At 39.4% G+C, this 26690-nt stretch overlaps 1 long non-coding RNA gene across 1 annotated transcript; it reads left to right on the top strand.

The window, feature by feature from the left end:
- The first annotated feature begins 91 nt into the window (after positions 1-91).
- On the top strand, positions 92-26690 carry LOC140659538 (uncharacterized). Its single transcript, XR_012045152.1, has 3 exons — positions 92-635; positions 1624-1712; positions 26253-26690. It is a non-coding gene; the product is annotated as an uncharacterized lncRNA (long non-coding RNA).

The raw sequence follows: 26690 nt of genomic DNA, 5'->3' as shown, positions 1-26690 counted from the left end.
GGGCGGCGAGGCGAGAGCGCGGGCGGGCGGGGGTGGTCAGGCGGCGGTGGCGGGGCGGTGGCGCGGCGGGAGCGCGGCCTCACCCCCGACAGTGCCGCACACCTACACACACACCTCACACCCGCGCTCCCTCATCTCCTCACCCCACACACTCCCTCACCCCACACACACCTCACACCCGCACTCCCTCATCCCGCACACCCCCCGCGCATACACACCTCACAGCCCGCACTCACACATGCCTCACATGCACACCACACACCCTGCACTCACACCCCCTCTTCCCACGCACTTCACACGCCGTGCGCTTGCACCCCCCCACGCCACGCGCACACAGCACACACTACCTTCACACAGCACACCCAGACACTGGACTCACACACACACACACCCCGCACACCCCACACCTCGTTACCACAGCACAGGGAGATTAACACACCACGGCTACTTGCATGTACAGAGAATCGCACCCAAATCTACGGACCTCCCTCCCCTGCACAGCGCTGAGGGGTGGACACACAAACACAACTCATACCCAGAAGTGCATACAGGAATACACGCACCAGAAGGTACACAAATACGCAGAAATAAGCTATTGCAGACTTCCATGCCAACAGAGAATATATACGACAAACGTAAGTGTTTCATTGCCGTGAATCAAAAATACGGGGGTTAAGTTGGTTGTAACTGCTTGTGCAAAGTGAGTGCAAGGCATAAGGGTGGTGGTGAACGGGGCAAATTGCACACAAAAATAGACCGAGTCCTGCAATTCAGTGCTGCTCCCACTGACTTCCAAAAAGCTAACTTGATTTGTACCAGTGGAGATTCTCCCAAATGTCTTCATTACTCCATAAGAAAGCTGCCAGGCTTTTGTCAAACTACAAATACATATTTATTTACTTTGAATTAAGAAAAAAAGTTTCAAGAGGACATTTTAAAAATGTTAATAATGTGAACTTTTCAGTGGCATAAGGATAGAGACACTTATTGAATCTATTACCTTAAACACTAACACAAATGATGTAATAAATCATCATCTTCCTCAGGCTAAAACAAAATACCTCTTTGGTATTTTACCTTAACAGTGACTTTTCTGTCTTGACTGATCTTCTTTATTCTAGTCGTTAAGTTTTCTATTCAGGAGAAAATGATGGCAGTCTAACATACACAATTGTCATCCTAAAGTCTGATTTAGGCTTCATGGATATTGTATTACATGAAATGAGAAAACAGCTCTTCAGTCAACATATAATTGCAGCAGGCTGCAGATCTGCAGTATAGAGAAAATATCTAAGATGCTTTCAGTCCTAGGTGTGGAAATTGCTTTTATCAAGTAACAATAATATATTACTTCGCCACGTCTCCTTATGATGTAGCCTTGGGTCAAGGTGTGCAACATGCACCTTCTCAAACATGACTCTCATGATATGTTGTAATACCACTTTCTGCAGCCTCATTAATGAGAAATGTTTCCTTCACGCTGTCTGAAGTCAGTCTGAAGCACGATTGCTCAAAATGGGAAGAAAAATGTGGGAAAGCTCTTGTCTCCCTGAAGGTCAGGGGTCTGAGGGAAAAGCACTGAGGGGAAGGGAATGGCAAGGGTTAATTCTGGGGTTTATGCAGGTCTCAGCTGTACTGAGGAGTGCTGTGGGAGATGGAAGAGCACCATAGCACAGGCCTGAGACAAGGACAGGGAAGCAAGCCTTCAGAAGGTCAGATTAGACTCTCAATTCACTGGTTTTCTTTCAAGTTGATTATGTTTAAATTCTTGTTTTCTTCTGAAAGTCACTACAGCATTTTCATGTATTTAGTTAGTGTGTCTCCAGTTGACATCTTTTTAAAAATCATCAAATGTTTTTTCTGTTTGGGGGAAGTGGCAAAACTCTCTTCAAGATCCTAACGGTTTAAATACCAATACACTGTGTTAGGAAAAAATCAGCATCACCAAAGCTACGCCCCCACCCTGTGGCTGAATGAGAAAGTTGTTAGTTTTAAAGTTGTTAATTTGTTAACTCTGTCTCCTGTGTTTGCCTCGAAATTCTCACAATAATTTCATTTCCATAGCAAATGTTGAGACAGGAGACCATCACAGGATCAGTAGGATGCTATCTGAGCAATGCCTGAACTACTGTGGTGTGCATGCCTTTTTGTTGACATTGTGTATGAGCTACATTGCTTCAAAATACTTTTACTAGCTTTACTGACAGCATTAGAAGCATTACCAGGTAAGGATTTTTAAAAGGATGCCACTTGTGACTGGAAAGATTAAAATGTTAAGAAAAAAGTTTAAAATTAAAGGGAGATTTTTACTTTTTAGAAATCGTTTTCATTTAGCTGTAGGAAAATTCATTTTGATAAAGTGTGGAGTTTTTTTCAATTACTGTTTACTTTATTTCCTTCCAAATTATCTCAGACATACACGTAGTCCTTAATTCAGATTGGATATTTTATTAGTTCCTAGCATGTCTTTTCATTTTAAAGACAAAAATCTGTAATTAGTCAGCAAGCTCTTTTGTTTTTAAAGGGTTATTGTGTGTTAACTGAATGAAGCTTCAACTGAATATATGTTTCTTCTAGCTTGTTTTCTTTTTGCTTCTTTTTCATTTTTTGTATTTTTGAAAAGGATGTAGTTTACAGCTACTGTTCAGTTTTGAAGAGAACCTTTACTGCCAATATTTTTTTCAAGTGAGCACTTCAAATGCAAAAAATGCTGCTACTTTATAAAACAGTCAGGGAGTCAATTATCAGGAGGCTGACATATCAATTACCATGAAATTCGCCATCTTTCGTGAAGATGTAATTAATTTACATGTGCTTGTAAGTTGTTTGGAGCTGTTACATTTGTACATTGTCTACCACAGTAGCACCAAGGTGGTAAGGTCTCTACATGGTGTCACAATACCAAAGAAAATAATCATCAATTACATGTTTGTCTGCATACTAGCTGTATCCACTCTTATAGGAGAAGACATTATTCACTATTGGCCTGCTGAAGGCTCTAGGAAAGCTCCCAGAAAGTTGTGTGGGATGTGATTGGGACCCTATTTGCTGTAGAATAAGATTTAGACATCCAGAGTGACTGTAGAATTTGTTATACTGATACACCCTTTAGTCTTGGCAAGGAAGATCTGATAAACTACCCACCTGCCTTTTCCCCACTGTTTTTTTTAATTCTCCTTTAACCATTGATATTCCTTTCTGAAAGGAATATCTGTTCATCAGGCTTCCCAAAAGCATACCGTTCTGAAGTTTGCTGAAGTTAACAGGTGTTCTTTCTGCTAACTTTAGGAAATTTTGAATCAAATCCCTATATCTGACTTATCAAAAAATTGCCACGGATGCTTAGTTTCAAAATGACTTGATGACAAAGGCAGATGCTCAAGTGCATTACACATTCTGCATGACCCTTTGTCTGTGCACACATTGTATATATGATTTATATGAATCAATCCATACATTTATTTATTTTTCTGTGGTGCTAAATAAACTCCTGCTTCACGTGCTTTGATTTATGAAAATGTTTATACAGCTTTTCAGTGGAATTTAGTACACCACAATTTCACAGTTTATTGAACCTCTCTGTGGTGAAAAGCATGTGGACAATAAAGAGTGTTGGGTACAGTGTGCATGTAAGAGACAAGGTATCTGAACATCACTTTCCTGTACTGATCTCCACTGGGTCTTTGTGTGTATGTTCTTATTGTTGTGTTAAAAGAGCTGCTGAATTATAGGTTCCTGTATGTTAGTGTACAAGGTGGTTCATCTGGATCTCTTGGTGAATATGGGTCTCAAACAGTCCGTGTATGGCAAGCTAACTAAGAGAAGCTTAAAGCTGGGAGTGAGCTTTGTGTGGAGCTGCATATGAGCTAGTAAGCGCTGCAGAGAGGCAGGCATCACAGAGCTATTGCTCACATGATCACAGTTATACTGTTTCCAGATCTGATACATGCTGTCCATGGGGCACCCTAAATTTACCATCTCAATTCAGCATTTACTAATCCACAGCCCATTTCACTGAGCAGAATAGAAATGCCCAAGGACTCATGGGAAATCAATAGGTCAGTTGAAATGTGTTTCATTTTGGCACCCCAAAACAATTTTGGCACTCAAGCCCTGTTTATGACATACCTGGCTCAAGGTATTTTAAGGATTTCCTGAGCTAGGGGTTGTATCTGGACCACTGTTTTTAATAGCCACCAATGGGCCTATTTCCCAATGAATGCTCCTAAAACCTTTTGCACACGTTTAAACTTTTGGCTTTTCCAGCATCCTTTAGCAACTGGTTCCACATTTAATGATGTACTGTATGAAAAAAATATTTCCTTCTGCTTCAGACCTGATAATTTGCTTGGTTGCACCTTAACTTTAGTATTGCAAGAAACAGAGCTTAATCACTGTCTGTGCTTTACTCACCATTTAAGACTTTGCAGACCTTTAGTGTATTTCCCCTCAGTGGTGTCCACATCAAGTTAAAGTGCCTTCATCTGTTAGACCCTTCTCATATTGAAGCCATTTAAGTGGTTGACCATCTTTATTGCCCTTCTCTGTACCTATAGCAGTTCTACGATATCCTTTTAGAGATGGTAGTAATGGATTTCTGCAATACATTAAAGATATATGTGCATCAGGGATTTGTTCAGTGGTACCATGATGTTCTGTGTGCTGTTTCCATATAGGTTCTAAAATGCTACTTGCTTTTATGGCTGCTGCTGAGCAGAGAATAAACCCTGACTCCAGGAACTGTTTAGTGAATGGCAGTAGCTAATTTAAAACCCATCATTGTATCTGTAGATATGCAGAGTAATTCTAGAAACTTCAGTCAAAATAATGTAGTTAATAGAGATTTCCATCAGTGTAATTGAAATCACATTCTGGCCTGTGTGTAGTGGACATGAATCACCTTTCACCTACCCCTATATAATTCATTGCAGCTTACTGATTTCACTAAAGCCACTACTGATTTATTCTAGCTAAAAATTAATCCCTTTGTTTTCTACAAATGATTTATCTTCAAGCAAGATGTATAGAGGTAGTTTGCAGTGAGCTTTGCAGGAATAATTTCTCAGGTTCTCACTCTCCAGGAACCTAGACTGCCAGTGGAGCATTTGCATTTCCTTTTTTAACATCAGCATAAAAATAATTCTAGAATAAAAATGCTCAGGTAACTTGACTGCAGAGTGACTTGGAACAAATATAGAGAGGCTTAGAGTGAGCATGGAGAACAAAGAAACAGAATTGCTAGGCAGGGTTGGGTGGAATTCTCTTTGATTAGAGGATAGTATTGTACACATTCAGTTAAACTCTGAAAGCACTTAATTAGACTCACAGTGCGTGGCAGAAGGAGGTAAGTATTATTATGTCCATTTGAAAATGGGGAAACTGAGATATGGACAGATGAAGTGGCTGCCCAAGAACACAATGTCAATATGAGCAAAACTGGAATTCAGGAATTCACGGTTCCCGGCTTTGACTTACAGAGCCCACTCCAAGGGGCCCCCACGATGTCACACAAGTTTCCAGTCAGCAACTCAGATTTTCACCATGGCGTTGTTCAGGCCATCTGGGAGTGTGATGAGACAGTAGTGCCTGAAGCTTGTGCTTCTCCTTGGCATCCCCATGTACCTACTTATTTGATAACCCTAATATCCCGGAGAAAACTGGAGGTTAACACAACTTCATGACAAAAAGGATTCAGGATTTGAGAAGAAAGAGGGAGATACTATAAACTATATCATGAGACCTGCACACCGCATTTTGTAAAATGTTATATCACAGTTTCACTTAGCAGAGGGACAGCACAATGAGAATGGACAGTTGTTTCCATCATAAGGTCAGGTGAGATGGACAAAACTTTTTTAACATATTCCTGGTATTGAACTCACTAATTGATTGTAAATGCAGCCTAACTCCTTTTCATAAGCTTCAGTGAGCTTTGTGTCAAATCCTAAGTGCATATAATGGAGGAAGAAGCATGTCTTATTTCATATGTTCTATAATCGTCAAGACATCCAGTTTTTGAAGACACTCTAGGAGGAGGCTGTATTTGTTATTGTTCACTTCTCTGATACCTCTTTTCTTTCCACTGCCTGATTCACCTCTTTTATCATATTTCCCCACTTTTGCTCTTCCTCAATCATACCCACCTACTTAAAACTAATCACGTACTAAAAAGTGCATAATTAGATTTTCATGATGTTCTTTCCTGACATAATTTTTGATTATGTAATTAAGGGTTCTTACTGGGCTCTTGAACTGAGAGAAGATTTTTGGTTTAATTAATCAAAAGGTCTTGCTCAATTCAGGGTATTTTTAAGCAGTTTTGTTTTTAAGTAATGCGCAGAAAGCATTTCTGTTATTCCTGACATATAATGTTATGTGATATGCTCTTTACCCTCTAAAGTCAACAAAAGAGAAACATTGTCTTGACAGCAGGCTTAGGTACTTTCATCTAAAGCACCAGAACTATGGGTGGGGAAAAGAAGATGCATCAAAATTCAATATGCTTGAAGTAGAATGACTTTTTTTGTTTTGTTTTGCAAATTGGAAGTTTGTCAGATTTTGATGAAATAGTCAATTAAACTGGGGTTGTTCCAAGTGATTTTTTTCCCATGTGAGACCATTTACAAGTTTGCAATTCCTTGCATTTTTTGCTGACAAATTAACATTCTTATGAAATTTATTGTTTTGGGGGAGTACTAAGAGAGGCTGCTGGAAGTTCTGTGGATTGTATTGCAAATAAGTATTTGCCCTGAGCTAACACAATCAACCAAAAGTCACTTTTTGCATTTTTTTCTCTATAAGTACATGAAGAAAAAATAACACGAATGATGGTGCTTGTTTTTGTTTATAAATTGCTTCTTCCTAACTGCATGTGTATTATTTTCAACCATCAGTACATCTTACAGGAAAAGCCACCTACATTTATGTCAGCATAACCAATGTGTATAAAAAAAGTAATGAAGAGGTGGAAACTAGAATTATGCAGCCACTTCTAAACTTGTGTGGTTTTCATAACTAGAGCCGGAAAAAGAGTCTCCCTCATGGAACAGAGATTTGAAGATCAGAGAAAAAATGTTTTATGAAATACATGTTATCCAGCAGGCATCCATCCACCCACTCTTCTTTTCTCCAGTTCTATTCTCTGCTTTCTCCCATGCACTTCAGTGGTTTTGAAGATGTAGATCTTGATTTTTAGGGCTAGGGACTGGCAATAGCTCAGCAATCTGTTGTCTGCTGGCTTTCAACTGCAACATGTGCTTAAGAGGTTTGATGGATCATTCACATGCTTAACTTCAGATTGTGCTTAAGTCATTGACTCAGTTGGGGCCTACTCCCTGTGCTGGTGTAAGGGAAAGGAGCAAGGCATCATATAACATGATGCTGCATCAGCTGCTTCTTTGACACTCAGTGCTCCAAATGAACAGAGATGTAATTCCTGGTTTTTATTGTCTGCACCTGCAATTTTGGTCAGATAGAAAATATCTTTTTTTTTTTTAATACTGGGGGAACATGAGTAACCTAATAGGCATTTGTGAGATGATATGTGAACTCTTCTCCACTAAATCCTAAGAGTGAGGGAGGTCTGCATTTGATAAACTGAAGATCTTTTACTAGGGATGGGCTGAACCAGTTAGATCTCATATTAGCACAAAATAGATAACTTTGTCATAATACGTAACTTTTCCATTTACAGTCTCCCTGGCCATCTTGTATTCAGTGTAAAACTGTTTCCATGGTTATTGTAGTGCACATATTTTATATCCATAGGGCTGAATTCACGTAATTGGGAAAAATTTAGTCCTGTATGTAGCTTAGGCTGTGGTTTTACAGTTGGACTTGAGTCAATCTAAGTGTGAGCTACCTTTTTTCCCCTTTCTATATTGCTGCATGTTTTCACCACCTCCTTTGTGACACTGTGGTGAATGGGATCAGGAACTGATCAGCTGATCCAGCTGAAAATTAACCGGAAGGCAAACAAACAAAAGGTCCTTTTTTAGTCAGATTTGCTCCCTGACTGGCTCAGTGTGCAACCCCTGAGAGCTACTGCTGGCATGAGAGGAGGCATAAGGTCTTGTGGTAAGGGCAGGGCTGGGAGATGGGACTGCCTCCTTTGGCAGTAACTCACATGCAGATCAGTTTAAAGCCATTTGTGAAATATAGCCTTACACTGCTGTATGCATCAATGCTGGATGCAGTCCATGGAATTATAACCACTTGTATAAGGTCAGTGCATGGGCTGTGAGCTCACAGTGTAGGAGTAGAAAGACATTCTGGGAAATCAACACCCAGCTCTAACAGAATACTAATTGACTACAGCAGTCCCACTAGAGAATGAGAATCAGACTTTTTTTGCCTTACTGATATTTTCAAAGGGGACTTTTTTTTTCTCTTGCCGAATTTGTGCAGAAACATTAAAAGTAGGTGTAGCAATAAAAATGCCATTAAACTGGCAGTATCGCTCATGAAATCACAGAACACTTTCATTTGAATTACAGTGTAAATGCTGTACAAATCATAACAGGAAGCCAGTGATAGCAGATTAAAGTTAGGAGGAGGCCTATATGCTTTGCCACAGAAGATGGAACTCGGTGTAAACACTGATGGCCCAGAACATAGCATGCAGAAAGTCTTAGACTGAAGATGGAAGGAAACGAGGCAGATCTGGTTTTCTTGCAGCTTTTCTTAACAACCAAATTACATTAACAATAGCAAACATGTCAGTTATGGCCCCTTTTCTTTCAGAAGCTCGATACTTTTGAGAAAGCCTCATTTTGGCCAAAACTTTCTAGTCTAAGTCCAGAGGTAAAAAATGTGAAGTTTTGTTCAGAGTGCTTGACTGGAGTAGAAGTGAAAAAATACTCTTTTCTTTTCAAAACTGAAGAAAAATATCACCATGTAGACTCAATGCTATGCTGGAATTGCTTTTTGGGGGAAAAAAAAAAGTTAATTTGAACTAGGTGTAGCTAACATGCTACAGAGTGCTTTGTTTAAACAAAAAGTACTTACCAAAGTCTAAGGTGTTTGTCTTCAGCAACATTTGAATTTTATAGCTCATAGGTGCACCTTCGTGTTAAGTGACTATAAAGTATAAAATGCTAAGCAGGATTTTCTTTCCCTTAATGAGGATGTTGACTTGAACTAGATTGTGCAGCCAATTTTACACCTTTACACCCAGTGCTGATCTCCATGATGATTTATTACATAAATAGTCCCAAGCACTGAAATGGACTTCCACAATTCAGACTTTTCTGGAAGTCTTTGCAGACTTCAGACAGCAGCCCTGAGCTCTGCCAGTCCCTGGGGAAGAGGGCAAAACACCTTTTATGTTTGCTTTCTCCCAAGCATAAGGAGAGGAAACACCTTGCGTGCAAAGCCTTCTCTTTGAATGGCTGATGCTTTGAGCGTGGCTTGTGCTAGAGCTGTGTTTTCATTGTTCAAGCACCAAAATCCCTACAGAGCCCCATCTTTCCTGTGCTCCTCTATAGAAGTCAGTGTTTTGTATGTGAAGTTCAGGCTTTGGCTAGACTTCTGTTTGGTATGCACAGCAACAAAGCAAGCTTGTGCAAGGTAATCATACAAATAGGCCAACTGAAGTCATTGACAATACCCATGTGCGTAAGGGTGGATGGGGGTGGGTTCAGTAAATCTGAGTCTCCACATTTCATTTGAATGACCTCTGATATGGAAATTATTTTTCCACTCTACTGGCTGAAAAAATTACAGAACCACTTCAGTTTCAAATCGAGCATGCTTCCTAATAGCACCAGACCAGGACAGTTAACAGCTTCTTTCTTCTATGTCAGTACAACATATTGCAACTAAATTTTTGGATAGGAAGTTTCCTTAAAATGGTAGCTGGGGTTTAAGTAGTGAAGTACAGAGATATAGAGGGAAACTAGAGCACCAAAATACCAGTTTTAAAAAGAAGGCCAAAAGAGCCAACATAATGATGAGACAGAGACATTCAAGAAGGTTATGGAAAAGTTTCCGGTGACAACAGCATAGAAAAATAATTTTGCGCTTTATAACTGAACCGGTCTGGAGGGAGAGAGAAAGAATCAGTCCCATACCCCCAATTTCTCCACACACACACACTTCAGTTCTGTCAATATGTTTCTTTTGTTCCAGTAATATTTAGTCTCATGAAGTATTTGGGAAACACTGAAAGGATAAAGAAAATGAAGCTTAAATAAAATAAGGGTGACTGGAGAGCTCACTAGACCTGTTGGGTTACACATGTTAATTCTGGCCCAGTAGGCAGAAGATACAAGAGGCGAAACCAGAACAAAGCTCCTTTTGTCCAAATGAAGATTCCTCTAAAGAATACCTAAAAGCAAATCAAGAATAAATGAATACAGTAATGAGCAGAGAGAGGAAGCCTTTCCTGCTGAGAGGAAAGGAAACAAGTCTTCTTAAATCTGAATCAAGGAGCCAAAGAACTGTCCTGAACTGGCTTTATGAAAAACATGAGAAGTTCTGCACGTGCATGAATAAAATCCTTACTGTATGGTAAAAGCCAGGGACATTTCTTGATGACTCTCTTAGTTTCTTAGAAGAAATGATGAGATATAGAGATCAGATGAAAGGTCAGAGAGAAGGTCATTTATCAGTTTCATTCCTGGTGCTACTAATAGATGACCTTGTGACTGAAGTCATTCCACTAGTAAGCAGAATCAGGGCTGATGCACAGGCGTGTGTCAGAGGTGGAGAGCAATTGCTAAACCCTATAAATCTGCAAACATCTTCAACTCCTTTCAGTTTAAGAAATTCTGACAGACTTTTGTTATATTGAAAACCAGGATCTTTGGTATCTTAGCATTCCGTTTCCTTCCTTTTTACTGAATACAAGGTTTCTGTCAACAAAATCTGAATAGTTACACTATTACCTATGTGAAAAGCAAAATACAATGCAAAATAGGCTTTTTTGTGCACAAGGTAGAATGTGTAACAAGTCAGTCCTGTGGCATTCAGATACATGCAAGTCTAACTAGCACTTGCTTGCATGGCAAATAAAGTCTCATTATCACCTCTCAGACAGGAAAAATTGCAAGTGAGTGATTATCCAGCCCTGGGTCTTCCACCTCTCAGGCACTTCAGGGTGTGGGAGCTACTCAGTTTCATTTGCGTCTTTCCACTCAATTAGACTTCTCACTCTGCAGTGAAAAGCAGTGATTGGCAAAAATATTTTTCCCATCTGCTCTCTCACTCTAGGTGCTATTTTTAAAAAATAAATACACTTCTTTTTTTTAAAGACAAGTTGTTTCTAATGTTTATATATTTAGGTAATTGTAGGCTTTTCTGGCCTAGACGTGGTTCTAAAGACTATAAAAGGAAAATAGTCTCAAATTTCCAAGCCTGAGTATGTTAAGCTTCTTAAAATGACTGTTTTTAGGGCTGCACCAGAAGCACACACTGATGTCAGTCAGTGGGACCAGTGGGTGTTCAGTAAAATAGTTCAGTAAAATAGGCCATGACGGTAATAATATTTGGATACGTGAACACTTAGATTTAAAATCTGTTCTTCAGATTCTATTGCATCTCTAGTTGTCTAAAGACTGTTATGTTCATAACAGATGCTATTATTGTTACATATTATTTGTTATTATGACAATGGACAGAGACTGCAGTTCAGGATGGAAGTGTCTTTATCTGCTTCTGTACAGCATGTCTGAAGATGTGGTTTACAGTACTAAGTCATGTGAGTCTTGTATTCTACCCAATAGGTACCAGACCACTACTGATTTCAGTAAGGAGCTCCTTCTGCCAGGACTACTAAAAAAAAATCTCTAATTTGTTTTTGATTGAAATGTGGGATTTTAACAAAATTATTCTGTGGGAGAAGTGTCTGCTTTCTTTGGACATGTTGCTGATCCTTTGAAACGCGAAAAATATGAAAACTGCAGATTTTGGGTTTAGCCAAACTGTTAGTTTTTCAGACTTTTTTATAAGAAAGTCCGAGTTCTCTTGTGAGAGAGACAGCTGAAAATCTGATCAGTCCTGTTGGCTTTATAAGGAAAGAAGAATTTAATTTTTATTGACTTAGAATTGTATAAATCTCACATATTCCATATATGGCTATTATCCTTTGTAAATTACTTCAAGGTAAAATATTAAGGTAAAAGGTAAAATATCAGCACTGTGCAGGAATACTGATATAAGTTTCAGAGGCCTGACTGTGGACGTAGAAGAGTATCATTGCATTAGTGGAATGCTCTGTGTGGATGAATTACACAAACAGCTGGTCTAATTTCTCTGGCACAGCACTGTGTAAATACAGCTATATTGCCTGTCCTGTCAAATGACTTTTTTTTCATATTGTGACATTGCCCGGTGCTGTTTAGATATATTGTCAGTGTCCTTTTCTCAAATTACAGAGCTTCCTTGGGTTTGGAATGCAAGTTCAGTGTGAGGCTGCTGGCAGTAAAGTGGTCAGAAAGATACAGAAGGCCTGAGATCTGGATTTGAAGAAAACAGTGGGAATGAGAGGGAGAGAATTGTATATAAAACTCATGATTAAATGTCTTCCTAATACCACCCGAATACTCATATAAATACCCACTTAATAATTTGTTTTAGTAATCCTTCAGTTACCTCAATTATACTGTTAGCAATGGGAGAACTCTTTACCATCTGGATTTATTGATTTTAGGGCATGCAGTGTTGAACTGGAAAAAATTTAGAGAGCTGAGACGGTGAATCAAATGTGGAGTCCCCTGGGAAATCCACTAGTAAGTACATTACGGGACAGCAGAGAAAACAGCTAGAAGCCAAGCGGAATAAATAGAATCAGTCCCTTTAGAAATGATTAAAAATGGGCAGCAGAAGGGAAAAGAAGACCTACAAGGAATTTCTGCTAATGCTGGACTGGGAACTGAGCTACTGTACAGACCAGTGCTGTTTTCCCAAGAATTTTCCTGTCCATTCTGCATCTTTTTTTAGGGTGAGGTTTCCTTCCTAATGCAAAATATGTAGCAATATGCCAGTGGGGGAGTGCTGTGAGGTTAGCCCTGTCAGTCAGTGAGGAGCACCTGGCCCCTGGGCAGAAATCCAGAGAAGCTTCTTGCCAAGGAAGTAGCTTATACAAACTGTGAACTGTGTCCACCTGTTAGGCATTGTATGCTCTTGATTAACGTCTTGCGCTACAGACACATTGGCTACAAGTAGGTCTTTACATCAGTTTAATAGTAATTCTTCTAATTGGCACTGAAAGTACTTGCAAGCACATACATGCAGATACATGTATTCTTTCCCTGTTTATCTGCCTTCTGTTCTATTTGAAAGGCTTTCTTTCCTTGTATGCCTCCAACCATGAATACACATCATGCAATTAAACCCTGTATGCAGCACAGTGCTATATTCTGTAGTAACGTTGAGCTAGTCTATGTTGCTTTTGAATTAGCCAAATAACTCACATTCTCACCTCAGAAAATCAGCTAATGTGATCTTAAAATATTTTGAGGAAAAGAATTAAAAAACTTTGAAAATAGTTCTGAGAATGATACCAAACCCATTATTCTTTCACTGCAGTTAGTTGCAAAATCTCATTTCAGTGTGATGAGAGCACTGTTTGCCAAGTGTGCTTAATTTGACATAGAACTGTGTGTCTTGGGAGATTAAGATGTTATGTGGGCTGGAAGACATTAGGACATTATGCCATGTGCTGGAAAGCCCAGGTGCATTTGGTGCTCAGGTGAAAGAAGCCCTCAGTGAGGCACTATTCAAATGTAATGTAGTCTAAAACTTTTTTTTAATGATATATCGAGCAGGTAGAGACTTATCAGGAGGGCAAAGGGGCTCCACTAATACCATGTCAAACCAGCAACCAAAAGCACCCCTAAACATGTAAAAGGTTCTTAGTCTCTTCCACCATTGTCATGTTGATGGCTATTCTTTCTTTGACAGGCCAACTTCATGGCCCCATTTTGACATTTTTGTTTTTACTTTAGAAGACTGTAAAATAGACGTACTACACTTGTGCAAATATATGTGTATCATCTGCCATGTTCACAGTGCTTTTCTAGCAGTTTGATTACCTGGTTGCTAGCTACTAAGTTTGAAGGCTGCATATTATTTCTTCCCCTTTTTGGGATCATAAATGGTTATTTGCGAAGAAGATTGATGTGTTGTCCTGCTTGTTCTGAAGTTCCATAGAGTTTAACCATGGGAATCACAACATTGTTCTATCTGTCCTGGTCATTTAAAAAATAAACATGTTTCCTGTTTTCTCATGGAAGTACAGAGATGTTAGAAGAGTGGAGAAAAAGAGTATGTGATCACCTTTTTATGAGATCTCTGGATGAAATCTTTCTAATTCAGTCTCCCTAGTCAAAGCTATTTTGAGTGACATTCTGGTTAGAAACAAGCAATTTCTAGGCTCAGCTTCACATATCCTGTCATTGAGGATATGCCACTACTGCTTTAGGAAAGTAGCCATGATTTGTGAGAGCATTTCTTTCATTTTCAAGTGGGTGCATAGCTTTTGAGATTGGAGAGAAAATCTTCAAAACATGAGTCCTTACAATCAGAAGGCACAATCAGAGACAAACCAGTTTTAAATTCTGTAAGATCTCATGCCTTTTAAGGCAGTTTGATAGTTTGGGAAGCTGTATTCCTGTTTCACAAACACGTGGATTTAGCACTGTAGAAAAAGCTAACCAGTGAACGAGGCTGCCAGGTTCTCATCGTAGGAAAGTACCTTCTTCAGCTACCACAGTAATCTTACTATAGTGGTATATAGTACATTAGAATGGGAAAGAGATTCTGATTCTATTTTCTGCTTTCTGTATCTTTAAATGAACCAACTTGCCACCTGCTGACAGAAGCTGTAGGTTGTTCTACACATAAATTACAGGTATGTTTTAGAGGAGGGGTCACTTAAGAGACCTGTCCTCTGTTTCCTTCCTTAATCTGGAGTAAAATACTTTGTAGACTGACATATCAGTGTGAGGTTGTGGCATATGGAAAACACACCCAAGCCACTAAGGGCTGAAACAGATAATCTTATAGGCTGGGCATCTCCCATGCCATTGCCACCTTGCCGACAGCCTGTCCATGCCATCACCAGCTTGCGGACGGCCTGTCCACGTCATTGCCACCTTGCCGACGGCCTCTCCACGTCGTCGCCACCTTGCTGACGGCATCTCCCACACCCATCGCCACCTTGCCGACAGCATCTCGCCATAATCAAAGGATAAACCATAATCAAAGTCATCCAAACCATGTTATCAACAAATTTTGAGGTTTCAGACAAAATATGAGCCAGATCTAAAGCAGCCCTGGCCAACAAATTCTTTGGCATAAACCATTCTCCCATTCTGCCTAACTCCGAGCTCTCTCCATGGTTGAACAGCACTACAGTGTGTGCTGTATTCCAGCAGAGCCTAGAAATGGTTGTATTAGGCTGAGGCAAACTCACATTACTTGGCAGTGGGTCCTTATTAACTCAAGTTGTAGTTCTCTTTGGCTAGCTGGATTGCTAGCAAAATGTTAGGTCTTGCAATTGGCGTAGGAGACAAAGCAGATTTGTGGGAATGCTAGTGAGATCCCCAGACTTCTGCTTTCTCAGCTTCTGAATGCATGCAACAAAATTACAGGGGATTTCACTGCTTATGAAACCAGTGTGCACATTGTTTTCTTGTAACTGTAGATCTCTTTCTGCTCAGACCTCACAGCTCTCTCAGTGATTAACACTGTGACCTGGCTTGTGGCCTCTTCGCAGAGCAATGGCAATGCACCCATGCTTTCTGAGCAGGTGAAAATCAGGTTACTCAAGGTCTTTCCCATCTGAATGACCATACTGAAAGGCATAATGCAATGAAGTTGGTTGTCTCCAGCTGTCTTGGTTGTGTTTTGGCTTTGTTTGAATTAGCTGGTGCAGGAAGGAAGTAATGCTTCTATTTTTTTTAATCTCTTACTCCTTCTGCTTTTTTATTATTTATAGTAAAATATTACTTAACCATATGCCTGTACTAAATGGATTTCTAAATTCCCAGTGCTGCATTTTAATATGACAAGCATATGAAGCTATTGCAAGCATTTGAAACTTTCTGTCAAGATAACACATAAAACATCATAGATACACAGTGATCTGAAAGAGGCAGGGACAAGACACCACCAAAAGTTAAGTGTCTGTCTGTTATTATGAGAACAAGTGTCTCTTTATCTGGGAACTGTTAAAACTTTTAGAAACAGAAAGGCATATATTGTATACTAAGAACAAGGCAGTGTTTTATCATGTAGGAGTTTATGCAATTTACTGTAAGAAAGCAGCCATATTACACTGATAAGGGATCACGATTTTTATTACACACATCTGTAATTGAGGCAGAATCTGTTTTTTGTTGTGTATTTCTATAGTACCTGGTGTGGAGCACAGCATAATTCATGTACATAGTTGCAACATTTTTATTTTTTCCAAGTCTTTCTTTTCTCCCCCAAGAAAGGTATCTAATAGGCATTTGGTTCAGGTTTGGCACTCCCATGCCATGTGCTTAGCAAATGTGTCACAAGCAGCCAGTGATGGTAAATTTTGATGATTTACATGTGCTGCTTCTGTAACCATGTATGCCAATCAGATACACACTCTTCTGAAAATCTTGTCTTTTGTCATATGTGCTGACATGAGTGTCAATGAAAACAGCTCAGTTGGTTTAAAATTACTGGGTGGATACAAGTCACAGATCAATGCTGGAGTTAAAAGGAATGTGGATTATATCAACCCACTGTAGACAGGGTCCAGTATATTGCAGGTTTAAGGGAATGTCGCTGTCTCTCTGACCTCATTTATTGCAGTGTGGTTTCCATGCCATGTAGTAGGGACAAGGTTGTGCTTCTGCTTATGTTCCCCACTGTGATCAGTATCATAGACACAGCCACTGTTGACAATACTGTCCTAATTTCCCTGTGTGCAGTATAGGAGGACATGCTGATTGAGTATCTCACTTTTCTCTTCCCAGGAGACCCAAGACAGTTCAGGATCTTCAGATGACTTAGCTAATTTGCTTTCTTGCACTTTCCCTTACTGTTTTTTCTTCATCATCACAGACATTCTGGAAATGCCTTGCTTAGTAAAAAATGCAGACAACCCTCCCACCTGTCAAAGGGCATATAAGCACATTGAGAAGGGGCCTTCATGCTTCTCAGTTTTGAGTTTTTGTGCTCATAATCTCCTGCCAGCTTTCCACGTCCACTTCAGTAAAACCTGGGAACCACACAGAGCTCATTGTTTTGCAGCTAGTGGGTGGGAAACTAGCGTCTCTAAGACAAATTAGACAGTCAGTAGGACAGGCAGCTGAGTAAGCCCCACAACGAAGGAGGGAGACTTACTCTTCCACATGCTCACCTCAGTCTTGGTGCTTGACTACATGGGGACTTGAGCCATCCAGTTTTTAACAGCATAAATTAGTATAGAGAGAGTCATCTGGGAGATATGCCTGCCTTTAGCCCAGGAAGGGAGGCTAAAGTGCTATGATCAGTAGCAGAAAAATGTTAGCAATGAAATCAACGTTGGAAGGACCCACAGTTTACAGCAGCCCTTCATTCAGGCTCTGATTTTGCATGTGTAATAATTAACACGTCCTGTCTCGTTGTGTTCTCATTTATATAGTATTGCAAGCAAAATCAAGCTACAGCTGAAAAATGCCAGGAGGACAGAGTGGTTTAAAATATCTGAATCCATGGCGGGAAGTAGTCTTCTTGCTCAAACAGACTGTAAATTTTTCAGATTAACTGCCAGATTATTCTTAAGCTGTAGTCATAGAAATAGTTACAGAACGTCATTAGAAACATTTAAACCACAACCCGGCACATCAGCATGACCAATATATTAGTCATATGTGATTTCGCTATGAAAAGTGGCTTTGCTTATGACATCAATGGAATATTGCTTTTGTTTCCTCTTGGGTTTAGCTAGTACTTTACAGCTTAAATGACAATTCAATTGTGAAGAAGTGACAGAAAGTAGATGCTCTGCTTATAGATCTTCTAAAAAAAAATAAAAACAAAAAGACTACTGTGTAGATTAATGCCATAAAAAGCTCTTTGGGAAGGAGAAGCCAGAGGGAAGAGAAAGATAATCTGAATGAAGTGAAGTCTTTAAGTCTGTGAGAGGACCAGATCTGCTGCTGAATTAAATATTAGCCCCTGGAACTAAAGCGAGCTGAACAGTAGCTGTGAATTTGGACATACAGGGATTGGAAGGGACTGGGATCACATCTGATGGAGGCAAATACAAACAAAATCTTCAGGTCCCTGTTTAGCTTAATGGGCTAACTCTGGCATGTATCCGTCTGCCCACCTGTGTGGAAAAGGTATTGATCACAGAGAAGCAGATATGACACGCTTCTCCTGGGTGAGCTTCTGGTCATCTTCTGATCCAAGGCAGACAGCAGCACACGGCCAGCTGTTACGATCTGTATGACAATAGTTTCTTTCCACCTCTAGCACCCAAGATTTCATCATGTTAATATGTATAACTAAAATTCATTATTTACACTGTAGTGATCCTTTTTATTTTTTTTTCTTGTGATACTTCTGAGCAGTGCCGCTTGCCGACTCAAGCGGTGCATTCCCTTTCCGGAGCTAGGCCTTTAGCGCCCTCCAGTGAAGAAAACTGGTTTAAACAACTGCTAAGATTGGAAAAAGCATAAACCAGCCTAAGAACACAATTCCGAAGGAAAACAATGGTATAATGGGAAACACTGCATCTTATTCAGCATGGGCGTCTAGCTCTCTTGGCTTTTTCAAATTAGTAAGCCCAATGCAGATGTGCTCCCAGCTACTAACAATACTTCAAATGCAACAATACTTCAAATGCTATGACATCTAACTATTAGGATAAATTCAAATAGCATTTATGACCACCTAAATAACAGGCTTGATTTTCAAAGAGCCAGTTAGTTGTAACCTTACCCTGACATCAGTAGGAGCTATGAGCAAAGGTTAGCAAGTAAGTCGGAGGGAATGCTTTGCTCATGGATGCTGCCCATTTTTTCTTTCCATAGAATGCTCCCATATAGATGTGATTTTAGGCAATCTTTCAAATTTTTTATTTGTTTTCTGCAGGTTTGGGGGCTTGGTTTTCACTCCATGTATTTATTCCATAATGTGTTTTTTTTCTCTTTGGTGCCTGAAGAATTGGGATTTATAAGTGAAACGTGGTTTTCATGAGGATACACTTGTGAGGGGAAAGAATATATATATTCTGTCTATAGATCATTTTCTATCTATCGCTTTCTGTCATTGCCTCCATCTGTCAATTGATGTTTGAAATTCAAGCTGATCATGTCAGTTGCTTATGTAAATCACACGGAAATGTTTCTATTCCCTAGTTGCATGAACAGATTGCACTCAGCAGAAGTGGTCTGAAAACCCATAAGGGCAGTTCAGGCACGAGTAGCAAATAAAAAGGACATAAAGTGTTTTAGAAAATGTGGAAGCTTTTCCTCTCTGCACTGTGCAACCCTTGCAGACCCTAGAGAATCAGGCCATGCTGTGGATTGTTGGCTTGTCACAATGTTGAATGACATTTATTCTCATTTCAAACCCTTTGGTCCATTGCATTTTTGTAGTGTTACTTGCAAAGGTGCAGGCAGATCCCCCCCCTGTAGCACTGAATTGCTTCTGTTGAAGCATTCTAGTCAAGAAGCTGTAGGGAAACTCTCTATTAGCTGTGTGAAGCAATGCTTTCTCCAATAAAATGCATACTACTCCCAGAGTGAATATTGAAAAGGAGTTCTGAGTGTTTTGTGCAAATAAAACTAAATGGTTTAATCTGTGTGGCCTCTGAATAGGAGCCATAAGACTGGCTGTGCCTTCCATTTACCTGGCTGCCTCACAAACCTGGTCATAGATTGTTTAAGGATATATTAAACCACTCAGTCTGCCTGCGTAACTGTGTAATCTGCAACATACTCTCCAGTTGACTTTTGGATCAGTCCTGCTGACTTGCTGCAGCGTGAACTGTTTTGGAAGAAGACATGAAGTGGCCCATAAAATACAAACTAGAGATACCCATGGATTCCAGTTGCGCAAAGTAAAACTGTCTAACTATGTGAGCAAGAACTAGTTTCTTTAGCAATAAGTGATGCTTCAAACAGGCAGGGATGAGACGAGAGATCTGAGCCTTTTGAAAGGCCAGTGTTGCATGCAAGCACCATTTTTTATTCAGTAGCAGTCTGGCTGTGTGAATTAATAGTCTTAAATTTCTGACACTCTGACAAGGTCCCACCCAGAACTGACCCATCTTTCTGCAGCTGTTGTCTTTATATTAAGTGAGCATGGAAAATGCTCCATGGGAATTAATTGTCTCCAGTTATGTGTGCCCAGAATATTACCCAGTGAGAGCAGAGATCGCCTCAGGGAACACCTCCAAATAATACCCAGCCTAACCTTTTCTGCATGTGAGTAATGGAAAATGGTCTTAATCTCTCATAAAGGCTACATCCATGGGGTTGCACTTTCTTTTGCGTTACAGGTTCTTGAAAGAACTATTCTCCACCTCTTCTGCATTTCCTTTGTTGTATCCTCAAGCAGTCTTTGATCTAGTTAACTCATTAGTTTGGTACAAATGATTCAAGCATCCTTGGCCTTTATATCCAGTTGCATGCTAATTCCTCTTTAGCTGACTTATCAAGGAATGTGCTTGTATTTTAAAAATACTCAGATCTCTGTGAAAGAGAAAAAGAGAGAAAGAAACAAAGAGGAAGAGGGCTCTATTTCAAGAAAACAGAAATGAGAGTGGTTCTGGGTTGTGGGTGGGAGTTCCTAGTATGTGATCCCTGACACATCTGTGCACAGTGGCAGACCTGTAATAGCCCAAACAAGTGAGAGACAAGTCAATAATAAAACAGGAAAGCACATAAATAATAGACCTGCTATTCTTTGTCATGGGCCCCAACCTAGGCAGGATATCATGTGAGTGCCTTATTATGGCATAAATACTGGTATTTCTGAGTTACTTTTATTGTGGCTGAGGAAAGCCCTCTGCTGGAGAGCTATCTTGTCCCCTAGTTTTGTAAACTATGGTATTGCCGAAAGGGTTTAATCTACCTTTGAGAACTGCTGCAGATCACATTTCAGTTCCTCAAATTTCCTATCTTATTACATTTATGAGAATAAGCTATAGATTTTTTACCAGGTGTGCTGTTTTGGTGAGTAAACAGCACAGTAAGTTTTCTTAGCCCATTAAAAGTAATACAAAAGCAAACTGGTGAGAAGACGGAACAGACTGAAGAGAAGTCAAGCAGAAAGAACAGGTCCCATAAGCAAACTGTATGCAACATACAGGATCTATTGTACTCTTCTGGGGCAAGTCCAAAGAATTTGCTAGGGACAAAGGGACATCTAATATTTTGTATGCCTGTTTATAGAAAAGAAATTTGCAAATCTGTTTCAGATGCCTAAATTTTCTACATAGTGATATATTATTTTTTTGAGATTATAGTGCATGTGCGAAACTGTTTCCTGCAAGATGTTCCATTTGGCATGGATGACTGTCTCTTGTGGTTTAAAATAATGATGATGTTGGTGCCATGCATAATAGGAATTGCTAAAAGGATGTGAGTCACCTAACTACTTACGTTTTGCTGACTTGTAACAGTTAACAATGTAAAATTAGGACTAAACTCAGCTGTCCCTTGTAAGCTCAGGCCTAACTTTAGCTCTGACTCTAACTGTATGGCAAACTTTAAGTCCCTTTTCATCTTCCAGCTCCTGCACTAAATGCAGTTTCCTGGACATTTAAGAGATCACCTTACTGATATTTAAACTAAGCTCCGTCCTCCTTGTTGATAACTCTGAGCAAGCAGTCCTTCTCCTCCACAATACTACTTCTCCAAACATCTTTTATGTTATCCCAATAAATGAAGGCCTGATCTTATCTTTCCTAGCAAATTTATTATCTAATCCTAATCCTAGCCCTAAGTCTAACCTCACTGTTTGCTCTCAGCTAGTGTCCTATAGCAGTCCAAAAATCAATTGTTCATCAACACCTGATGATATCAACAGTAAACTTGTCTTGTCTGCTTCTTGAATACCCTTCTGAACAATTCCTTGTGTACTCAAGAGAATCAGAACCCTACCCCAAATGTTAACCCCAGTCCTAATTTTGACTGTTACATTAAACCTAAGGAGGAAACCCATGTCCAACCCCCTCTAAAACTGAACACAGTCTGCATCATCCCAATAGATCCTGCTGTAAATTTCATGTAGCCACCCCTTTCAGACTCAGGCCTAACCTTAATTGACTTACCTTGATGAGTCTGAACTCTAATCCTAATTCTACCTTGACTGTAATTCTGATGCTAAGAAAAGACCTTTATCACCTCCAAAGATGAGTGTAATTGGCAAGCCTAGATGGTATGAGTGCTACTGTGAACCCAAAGACCTATTATAAACTCTAGCCTAACCTCCCTTAAGGAGTCAGAACCCAAAGCCTAACCTACATCCTAATCCTAAACCTATTCTCGATTCTCTTGTTAACTTGAAGAAAGCAACTGCTTTCAGCCTGACAAACATATGTCTGTAGCCACTGATGATACCAGCCCTCAATTAATGCAAATTTGTCTTTGTAAAATAGGCCTAGCAAAAAACCCAGTGAGTTTCAGTCCTAGGAAGAATCCTCACCAAAACTCAACCCTTGACGAAGTTCAAAACTAAATATACTTCAGTACCTATTGATATTTCCTGCCTTAAATTTAGCCAAATAGATGCTTGGAGACCAGGTCTAACACCAGCTCTTCTCTCTTACAAGGGCCTAACCCTTTCCCTAACTCTGAACCTCACTTTATTATTAATACAAAGCACTATACTCAAGAGTGCCTTCTCCTCTAGATCTAACTTTAGCTCCACAACCCTAATCCTAATCACAGTAATGCTTCTGTTGCAAATCACAAGGGGAGGTGGAATTAGTCTGAAAACTAAGTAGACTCCATGTCCCAATATGAGCACTTGTTACTCAGTGAAAGTCCATAGATAACTGTTCTTTAATCTCAGTAAGTCTCAAACTCAAGCCTACTTATAACTCAAACTTTAAATAGGAGAGCCTGCCATTGACCAACTTCATGTTCTTCATATGCCGCTACAGTCAAAGAGCTTATTGCTACTGGAGCCTAGTATTGACTCGTGTCTCTTTTAAGTCCAAACCATAACCTCAGTTGTAACCCTACACCTAGGAATTCAGATACTACGACATGATTTGAAATACAAGTTTTTTGCTTGATGTACAAGTTTAAAAAAATATCTGTAAAGCTGTCTGTTCAATCCATTTCCTAAAAACTAGCCTGTATCCATTTTGCTTCTCCCATGAAAACTAATCCTGGCCCACAATAAAAATCCTAAAATCAGAACTGATAATTTGGCTGACAATACATGAAGAGCTGCCGCTTCATTAGTTCTGCAATGCTGCTGACAGTAATTACAGCTTTTTTTGTGTCAATAACTAAGTCAGCATCCCTCAAAAAAGATTCAGGGCCTTATTTTGCCTTTTAGTTATGTCACTTCTGCATCACTGTGATTTCACTGATAACAGTAGAATTACCCTTGATTTACACTAATGTAAGTGAAAGAAGACCCAGATGTATAGACAGCAATAGCAAATGCGGGCAGTTCTTGGGGGATTGCTTTTGCAGTCACGTTTCTGATTGTGAGCATATTTGAAAAATATGCATCTAAAAATACTAGCATGTGGAGGTGTAAAGTATCAGTACAATAAAACAAAAACTGGATCCCTATATAGCATTAAGCAGAATCCTGTATAAACTACACAGCTGGCTTCAGAACTTGTCTTTCTAACAGTCAGCAACTAAATTCCAGAGGAATATGCTTGCTCTTTACTACAGATATTGGAGGTGAACAAACAAACAAATTTGTACAAGGGACACAAAACTATATCTATATATTCACCTCAATGATCCGTCCCAGCTCCTTTAAAATAAAATAAAATAAAACAATACAAAATAAAATAAAAATATACAGATGAACGAATTCTAGAAAACAATTAGAGAACTGGAGGGGAAGCAACTACTTGAATCTTTTAACAGACACATCAATTATAAGAAAGCTCAAAATGGATCTCCTTGGGCTAAATTTGACTCAGACTCATATTGCTGTAAATCCAAAGTCCAATGAACTCAATGTAATTTACAATGGGTAGGCTGGTGAAGATGTTATACAGCAGTTTTATTGTTAAATAGTTCAGTTCTACGCTTAACAAGAATTGCAGTGAGGTATGATCTGTGATTAATATAGCTATGCTGGCAAAATTTCTTATTGTGGTTAACATTATAAAGGCAAAACTATACTTTACTGGTAGCTAGAATGAATTACCAGCAAAGCCGTTCTAGTGGTTCATCCTAGGAATGCTTTGCTGGTACTACATGGGTGTGAATTTATCAGGGAGGGGGATAATAGATACCTCATGTCATGGAGCCGTATCTCTCAGCTTTTTGGGCAAACTTAGCAGATTCATTGCTTCAGACCTTCACCATTAATATCACTGCTAGAATTACCCCCATAGTATCCTGATATGTTTATACTGACAAAGCATTTCTTGTATAGACTTGGCCCTGTGCTCATCCAAGTACCATGTGAATTCCAACTGCTTGGGGGTAGGTTTGCTAAGTTCCACTCACTTAAAAAGTCTGTTTATTAATTTGTCCTAGATTTGATATTCCAGCTAAATAATTCCAGCAGAGACTAAAAGTTTGTGGACAAAACTAACAAACTATTTTAAAGAATTATAACAAATTATGTTATGTATTTGTAATGCCTTAAATGATCTTTCCAACCTATTAATTTTCTTTCCCTTGTGTTGCTTGTCACTATTTACATCCATTTTGGTCCATTTAATTGTTTTGCAATGTCATGCCATGCTGTTTGAGTTTCAAGTACTGAAGGAGAAAATTTAGACTACTCCATTCTTTCCTCAACATTAGATTTTGAAAATTAATTTAAAATTTATTTTATTAATTCATTAAATTAAAATACGTTTTGAAATATTATAGGATCATTTCCATGCCCATTAGATAAGATAAAGCCTACAAAACAAAATAAGAACCCAAACATGTACTTCACCCTGGTGTACCTCACTTCAACCCACCTATCATTAAGCACTTAATTGATATGCCTAAATGAGGAACCTACACTATTTTGAACCAGGATTTGGATTTAGGGACTTCAGTCACTAAGCTCCCGCATTTAGGTAAGATAAACCTGAACTCTGATAACAAAGGCTCCAAACAGGAGCACTTTAAAGGAGATAGAATCCAAAATTAATCTTACCCCTATTTTGCCACTGTCTGCACACAGAGAGAAGGCTTCTTAGCGGAACTGGATTGGTTTTGTTGAGACAGAAGTAGCATCTGAGTAAAAGTCTGTACGGGTGGGAGGACCTAATCAGTTTATATCCCAGAGCACTAGCCCTGGGGGTAAATTAAAAGAGAAATGGAAAAGTTTATTTGAGGAGGTGTCCTGAGAATGATCTGGCTATTTGCACTGGTACATTTCAGAAAAGTCTCTTGTCTGTGAATTCTCATAAAATCTAGTCTTAGCTACACAGTATGCAATCAATTGTCGATGGGTTAAATATTTTGCTGGAAAAATATGTTAGAAGTATTGTTATCACATATGCAACACCAGAGAACAGGCAGTTCCAACATGATTAGAACTTTACATTTTGATAATAACAGCTGATCGCTTCAGCCAAGAGAAACAGATCAGTGTGGTATGTTAAACCCCACCACAGAAATTTGAACTCCAGGATATCAATTTAATGCTGCTGGCCTGGAAATAAACTGTCCTGACATTCACTGCTTCTCATATTAACCTTTCCCTCCTTACATGAAGTCATGCCCGTCAGTGCCATTTACTGCCAATTGATAGAAAAGAATTGGTATGATTGCACTTGGAGTGAGCTGAACATGCTGCAGCACCTCAAGTTATTGTGATCAAAGTATATTTTGACCTTCTGGTAAAAGTCCTTGACTAGAGGCATTAAACACAGATGCACTGAGCTGCTAGCAATTCCTCAAGCCACTGGACCAGCCTGGAAAACTGAAAACTGAAAAAGCATTAAAAGCCCTTATTTCAGTTTCTATAGACTACCATGGACGTATTTTTCTTTGTCATTCTCAAGGCCCATCTGCATCTTAGCGTGATTCACAGAAAACATCTTAACAGGGTTTTTTTTTTTCTGGTTTTCTCTTCTCTGAGAAAGATGGTTTTGTTTTCTTTTGTTTTGTTTTGTTTTCTCACAGAAATTACATCCTGTGTCATCTTCCAAGACTCCGTTGGTTTGGGGATATCAGGATATTTCTGAGTGGGCTGCACCTACAAGAAAGAAGAGGGATCATGATTTGTTTCCAACTGCTGTCACATGTAACAGGACAGATGCCACAGGCAAAGTATTCCATTCTCTTTTTCTTCACAGATTTTGTACATTTACTGGTGTCCTTTCTGACTGCTCACCCAAATGGAGCCGAGTATTGCTGTGTCCTGCCTCTCAACCTGTCCAAAAACTTCAGTGCATCATTACATTTCAAGAATGTACAAAGGTGTCTCACCAGCATTTAGAGAAAGAAAATAAAGATTCTGTCTGTACTCCAGACCTCCTGGGCAGTGTGAGATCATCGGTGTTGGCAAGGAGACAGTTTAGCATAGATGACAAGCTATCTGTTTACTGCATATGGATTACA

Source organism: Ciconia boyciana, chromosome 14 (genome assembly GCF_034638445.1).
Source record: "Ciconia boyciana chromosome 14, ASM3463844v1, whole genome shotgun sequence".
Classification (NCBI taxonomy): Eukaryota; Metazoa; Chordata; class Aves; order Ciconiiformes; family Ciconiidae; genus Ciconia; species Ciconia boyciana.
This window is presented reverse-complemented; position numbering and strand designations above follow the sequence as displayed.